General features: G+C 39.7%; 1 long non-coding RNA gene across 1 annotated transcript; it reads left to right on the top strand.

Annotated features, from left to right (window-relative positions):
- Positions 1–286: 286 nt before the first annotated feature.
- On the top strand, positions 287–1,607 carry LOC146380701 (uncharacterized). Its single transcript, XR_014801373.1, has 3 exons — positions 287–574; positions 649–737; positions 816–1,607. It is a non-coding gene; the product is annotated as an uncharacterized LOC146380701 (long non-coding RNA).
- Positions 1,608–7,166: the final 5,559 nt, after the last annotated feature.

The following is a 7,166-nucleotide window of genomic DNA, read 5'->3' as shown; positions in this document are numbered from 1 at the left end:
TCCTTCCTGCCTTTGCCACCACCATGGTGGGGGGGGGACGTAACACTCTACCTAATCACATGAGCCAAGATGTGAAAACGGGTGTGGGTCACAATCAGCCGAGGTTTTGGGTGATTAGGTAGAGGATGTACATGTCAGTTCCCTGAATTGTTTGTTGTGGAAAATTTAACAATAACCTGCAACACACCCAGCGAGCTTGATTTGAAGTGGGTTTAATAAACACATTGCAATGTGGAGAGAGCATCCCAGTGAAACATCAGGACCACCTCTGAATTGTGGCCACCGTCCTTACATCTTATATATGTAGCCGGATGGGCTACTCGCCCTTCTTTTTTTCTCTCTCGCTCGCTCTACCACCCTCGCTCTCTTTCCGCTGCACTCGCTCCTTGTATCGTGTGATTGGGTTAATTAGGAACCCACCTGCATATTGATTACAGGGTGGTGTTTACCTGTATAAAGGGAAGCCGGGTTTTTTTTGTTGGCTCATTCCTCCCGAGCTTCTGGTGCGATACAGCAGTAAATGCTGGCCTATTGGTTAATTTACCGATACGATCGGATTGTGTGACTGCTACAGGTAGGCCTCCTTTCGACCTCTGATTTCTCTCAAAAGTCGGTAACTAGTAGTCATAATTCTGCGGCCCGCTATAGCGCGGCTGTTTCTCTTTTCTTTACTCCAGCTGTGGTGGAGAGACGCGTGAGTTGCGTTCACCGTACAGTACAGCGCCTCCAGTCTTGGGGTAAGCCGCTTATATTATAGCTGCTAGTATTTGTAAATTAGAGACGATTAAGGTTATCTTTGCCTTTTTTGTTTGTAGGGTTTGATTGCTGCTGCACCCTCTCAGGGACCAACTGCCTGATTTAAAGCAAAGAGTCGAGACGCCTGCCTAGCTGCTGTCTTGTCTTGCCCTGTTTTATCTTGTGTTCCGATCTGTTGGCCGTCCAGTTTTGTTCCTGCTGCTGGCCTCGCCTCGCCCCTGGGGGCTTTGGGTCTCACGCTAAGCCCCTTTTTGGACTATCGTTTTACTCCAGCTTTCGCGGCTGGTCGGGGCGATCTTCAGCTGCAAATTGGGCTGGTGTTACAAAAACTGGTACCGCCTCTCCCTTTCCCTCTCCCAGTTGTGGAGAGCTGCGCGAGACTGACTAGGGCTACGGACAATCGGAACCAGCACCAGCTGTGGGCTGGCTCGCAGAGCACGAGTATTTCCAATCTGTGCTCTGTGGTGTGTATGTGGGTGTGTTTTATTGCAGGTCTCAGTTTTCCTTTTAATTTCTTTTTTTTAGTATATAGAGAGCCTTTTTATGTCCCATGCTTTTTTTTTTTTTTTTTTTTTTTTTAAATCCTGTTTAACGTGTATATCTTGTGCTTTTATTTCAGTGAACTGAGGATCTACCAGCGGCCGTGGGACCTTAGGTGGCGGGTCGTTTTCCACACTTTTGTTGTACAGCACCAGGTGAATAGACTATAGTGGGGGGGTTTTTTTTGTGTGGTTTTCTTTTGGTCTACCGCTGCTGGTAAGTCCCAGTTGTATGTTTATGTTGTAATTTGGGACACTATTTTAGACATTTAGTGCGCTGTCTTGGTTGTTTTGTTTTTTTATTTTTTTAATAAATAAAATGGTGTTAATATATTGAGCCGGCCTCAGTGTGCATCCCTGAACCTGTGCAAACGTTCTTTTTAATTACATTTCATTTCTAAAGTTCATATTTCCTGGGGGCTAGAATTCCCCCCAGGTGGCGTTGTCATTTTATTATTTCTTTCATAACCCCGCCGACCACTTGGTCACATATACAGAGACACAGACAAAGAACATTCCACAAACTCTTACATGTTGGCCCCTCTCACGGGGGGGGGGGGGCTATACCTCCTCCCTCACAGAGAGAATTATGACCTTGTTTTCTGCTTAGCCTTCACCTAAGGATTTACATCCCTGATAAGCAGAAGGAGTCTCACTATCTGTTTAATGTCTCCCATTACAATGGCCTCACTGTGTTAACTTTCCACATGCATGTAAACTAGTGACAGAAGTGCTCTTACTATGGTAAAGTGAGAAAGTGATATTACTATAACTAATGTGATATGATTACATATGTGATTAATACATGAGAAAAGAAATCTGCCACCACATTCCCACCCTTTGTGATACCACAATTAAGAATCTAAAATAATTAATTAAGAATCACATAACAACACATGGAGATTTCTTTTCTAGCTACTGAACATCGGCACCATTGTGTACTCAAAGAATTCACAATGTGCATCCTCCCTAAAGTCAGAAGGAAACAACAAATTCACATTTTATGGTCATCTTCTCTCCATCTGAGTGGACACTCAGATGAGTGCATAAGAATTTTTAAAGACCGAGGCTACGCCGCCACCCCTACCAGTAAGCCTTGGTGAGCTAAAAGCGACACAGTCCGATGGAAGAAGTTCAGTAAAAGGGATGAACTCATCAGGAGATGCTGATTAATTACACCATTATTCCGATAAGTCAAGGTAAAGGGATTTATGTTGTGTCCTTCTAATCCACAAAAGCAAGAATCCTTCAAAACTTTTAAAATCTCTTTGACGTACAAACAAAATAAACATATTAAGGCATCCAGGAGAAATTTAAAAATTAGATTCTTTTCCTGTTTCAGGAAATACACACATGACTATTATAGCAATTACTGCAGGGGTGGTAGTACTCGTATGCATCCTATCGTCAGTCTGCCTGGTGCTGTACTGCAAAAGGAAAAGAGGTAAAAGTACATTCTGCCTGTACTACTGAAATAATTTGTATATTTGTATCAATCTTATGGATCCAAAACATGTCTCAGGTCAGCAAGAAAACAGCATGACAGCGTCAGAGGGTGGTGAACCCAACATGTAAGTAAATATTGTGAATAAAAATGCACACCGTGCTATTAGTTATCATATTGGAGAACATTTTTATCATGGAGTTAGGACCAGTTTTCTCACACATGAATCTAAATATTCCCTAGAGCCAGTTTAGTCAAATAAGAATTCCCTACTTGAGATCTTACTTTGATGAATTCAGCTTAGCCAAAATAATTTCAGTAAAAAGTTCCAGAATAAGAGTTCAAAAACTCCTTCAGTCTGACAAATGGAAATTCAAACAATAAAGATGAATTCTAATCGTTGTAATGCTTTTACCTCAATTTTGTCACGGCTGGGGCAGCAGTCGTGTGGAGGTGAGAAAGGAGGATCCACAAGCAGACAGTGGCAGAGGTGCAAATGGGTTTTATTTACAGTGCACATTACAGTGTAATGTTGTAAAGTAAAAGCAAAGTAAAATTTTATTTATATAGCACCTTTTAAGATAAAAGTCACAAAGTGCTTCACAGAATCAGAAACGGGCATACAACTTCAAACAAACAAACTCAACCAAAAGCAGGTTTAAACAGATACATTTTTAACTGCTTTTTACAAGAAATGACTGAGTCCAGAGATCTCAAACGCAAAGGGAGCAAGTTCCAGAGTCTGGGGGCCACTGATACGAACGCTCTGTCACCTTTTGTTTTAAACTTGTTTGCTGGACAACCAGCAAGCCCTGGTCACATAACCTCAGAGACCTGCTGGGCTGATAAGGAAGAAGATCAAATTCAAATTCAAATTTTATTTGTCACATACACAGTCGTACACAGTACAATATGCAGTGAAATGCTTAGACAACTGCTCATGACCTAAAGAAAAAAAAGACTATGAATAGGATAGGAAATAAATATGAAAATTAAAATGAAGGGTAAATTTAACTAGTAAGGAATAAAATAAAATATAAAAATTAAAACCCAAAATCCTACAGGGAGCACACTTAATTCAAACTGAAAGTCCAGTAAATATTCAGGAAATTTATGTTAAATTACACTTAAAATCTAAATTTACATGTGATATTATGTAAAATTAACACTGAATTGTAATTTTAAAGCCAATATCTAGTTTTTTGACATGTATTTTGGCGCCCCAGCTGCCGGAATATTACCGTTTTTTTAAGATGTTTTTTTAACAGTGCAGGCTATTGAGCTTTGAGTTTCCCGGTCAAGCTTAGCTTTGACACACATGCTAAAAACACTTTTACTCTTGTACATTTCATAACAAGACACCATAGCCAAAATGTTAACTCTCAAAAAAAGAAAAAAAAAATCAAAGCTGCAGAACATACAGCAACAAACACTGTTAGTAAATGTATCCTGGAGTTTATGCAGGTGCAGAAAGTGCTACTGCTGTAAGTAAGCCTAACAGCTTCCAGATCACTTATATTTCTGGAAAGATGGCAAGAAGGGCATCACTGCTCATTTCTACAATCTCTCAAATGTTGGAATACAAGCCTTTGTCCCATAAAAATGTCTACTAAAACCTACAAATGAAGAGTTATCCTGGAAAAATAGGGCGCACACTAGTTACCTCAACAATTGCAAGACAGCCTTGTCCCAGATGGTCATATGAAAAAAAAGGATGCCATTAGGACTTAATCACCGTTTTATCTGAAAAGTTATATATAGCCTAACTGGCATCTAAAAAGTAAAAAAAAAAAAAAAGTAGATAAAATGTTGGTTTTGATGAAAAGGACTGGTGCTAATTTAAAGAGTCAAGTCGGTAAAAGTAGATAAATGTTTTAATAAATATACATTTTACAGCATTTTGTGAACATACACAAAAGTGGCCATTTTTGGCAACGAACAAGCTGAGAGAGAGTTTTATATTTTTTTCCTCTCCATGAACAAAAATAATAGTTCATGATAATGTTGATGTTAATGAATTAGATGTGCCAGACTCTACTATTAATAATACAGCAGTCCCTCGTTTATCGCGGGAGTGACTTTCTAAAAATAACCCGCGATAGGTGAAAGCTGCGAAGTAGCAAACTGTATTTTTTACAATTATTATAGATGTTTTAAGACCGTAAAACCTCTCACTACACACTTTATACACTTTTCTCAGACAGGCACGAACCTTTTCACACGTTTCTCTTTTGTTTAAACACTCTTAAAGTTCAAACCTTCATAGAAACATAAGTCCAGTATTACCAAATGAAACCATGCAAAACGTTTCGTCGGCATTGTTGTGTTGAGGAGAAAACTTACAAACATACAGTAGGCCACAGCACTTCAGGGTTACACTGCTCGCGATCAAATTCGACAACCTAAAGCATTTTGTACTGTACAGCAGCGGTCTCCAACCTTTTTTGCACCACGGACCAGTTTAATGTCAGAAAATATTTTCACGGACCGGCCTTTAAGATGTCGCGGATAAATACAACAAAATAAAATGATACAGACAAAGAAAAAAACTGTGGTATTTTGTAAATATAATAATAAACGCGCATTCACTGTGTAATTGTGTAACTTTATTAGCAGCGTACTCCTGAAACCAACAACGCTGAGAGTAACATCCTCCTCTCTGCTTCTTGATGCTCTCTAGTCGCTATGGTAACGCGTAAATAGTTCTTTCAAAATAAGACACATGACTACAACACGAGAAAAGACCCAGGGAAACCAACTTAACGATTAAAAACCCTGAAAACCATACACTTCACACCCGAGCCTCAACTCTCGCGGCCCGGTACCAAATGAGCCCGGGTGTTGGGAACCGCTGCTGTACAGGAGACACGGCACTAGATTGATTGACAATGGTCTACAGCAATCAGAACGCACAACACAATGTGCTGTAAAAAATAAATAAATAAATAAAAAACAGCGAGTGACCACTGTACAATAATTTCCAGTAGCACTGCTGATATATGAAATGGTGAGTTTTGAGGTTGTCTTCAAACAAGTGCATTGTACTAGAAAAAGGCGTTTGAAGGATAAAAAATGTAAAAAGTAATGACTATTTTAAATTTATGAAAAAGCCTTTATGTAGAAAAAGTAACAAAAAAACAAAAAGATAAAAAATAACACATGGACACTTTTGGCCACGAACAAGCTGAAGGGATGGTGATGTTTTCTAAATAAACTCAGAGTATTAAAAACACTTAGAACCAAATTTATTTATCAGCAGCATCACTAGTAACAAAAACACAATTTAGTTTTCGCTGTAAAAATCGATTAAACTGAATTTACGTGTTTCCATTTACTGTGGAGGTCACGTGTTTCCTGTTACTGTGGAAGTCACGTGTTTCCAGTTAGTGTGGACGTCGCAATATGGCGCTCCCCGGTGGTTGCAGCCAGGTGCTCTTGTGATTTGCGCAGACAAAGCTGGATTTTCATTCAAAGAGAATAAAGTAGCAGCAACGTTTGGATCGATATCTGCATCGATCTGCCCACCCTTGTCTCCTGGATCGTAGCTGAGATCAGCGTGAACCACGTGGGTCTCTGCTCCCTGATCTGTTTCCTGTGTTTGGAAAGAGTTCCAGCTTCATCACGGAGTTTCTCTCGGTTTGTGGGCTCATCTAAAGGTAAGCACCGAGCTAACTTTACTGTGAGTTCAGTTCATGTTGAGTTTAGCTCCTGAATGAGGTCTTCTGCTGCTCTCCTCGGTGTCTGTTCACAGTTTATTGTGAACACGTTGAGAGAAGAGTGAGAGAGTGTTTGGAGAAAAACACCAACTAATCATTAGCTCAGCATGCTGGGAGAAGTTGGAGCAGAAAAGTCTTTTCATTGTCCCTGCAGCTGTTTTTCTGCATGCACCAAACCTCTACAGCCTCATTTCTATTTGAAGTGATAACAGGAAATGGATGAGAGCGATCTGCTGCAGTATCAGGGTCACAATAAACTTTATTGTCCAGCTGCTGTGGATGAACACATGAGAGGAAGTGAACTCCTACAAAGTCTCATTTTAATGAGTCTGGCTGCTGTAAAGTGATGAACAGGAAGATGTTAACAAAAACTAATGAAACAGAGATGAAAGTGAACAGTGTTCATATTTGAAAGCACAGAGAATAAATATATATTGCGCTGGTTAATGTGCACGAGAGTGTAAAGAATGTAATAATGTCTTCCTGTGTCAAACACAGCTGCAGTCAAAGCAGGAAAGAAAGCTGGTTAAAACTGTTGAGTGTGTGAGTTTAAAGGCCCCATCATTAAAGCACAGGTAGATCTGAGTATAATTACAATTCTTCATTCTATGAAATGAATGTTCAGCATCGAGTGAATTCAGATGTTCTGTTCAGTTTTCTTTCTATAGTGAAAGTTCACAGCAACAGTCGTCTTAAAGGGCTTCATATTGT

Source organism: Perissodus microlepis, chromosome 9 (assembly GCF_051167445.1).
Source record: "Perissodus microlepis isolate ML-2025 ecotype Zambia chromosome 9, ASM5116744v1, whole genome shotgun sequence".
NCBI lineage: Eukaryota > Metazoa > Chordata > Actinopteri > Cichliformes > Cichlidae > Perissodus > Perissodus microlepis.
The sequence above is the reverse complement of the archived record's forward strand: the minus strand, read 5'-3'. Positions and strand labels throughout refer to the sequence as shown.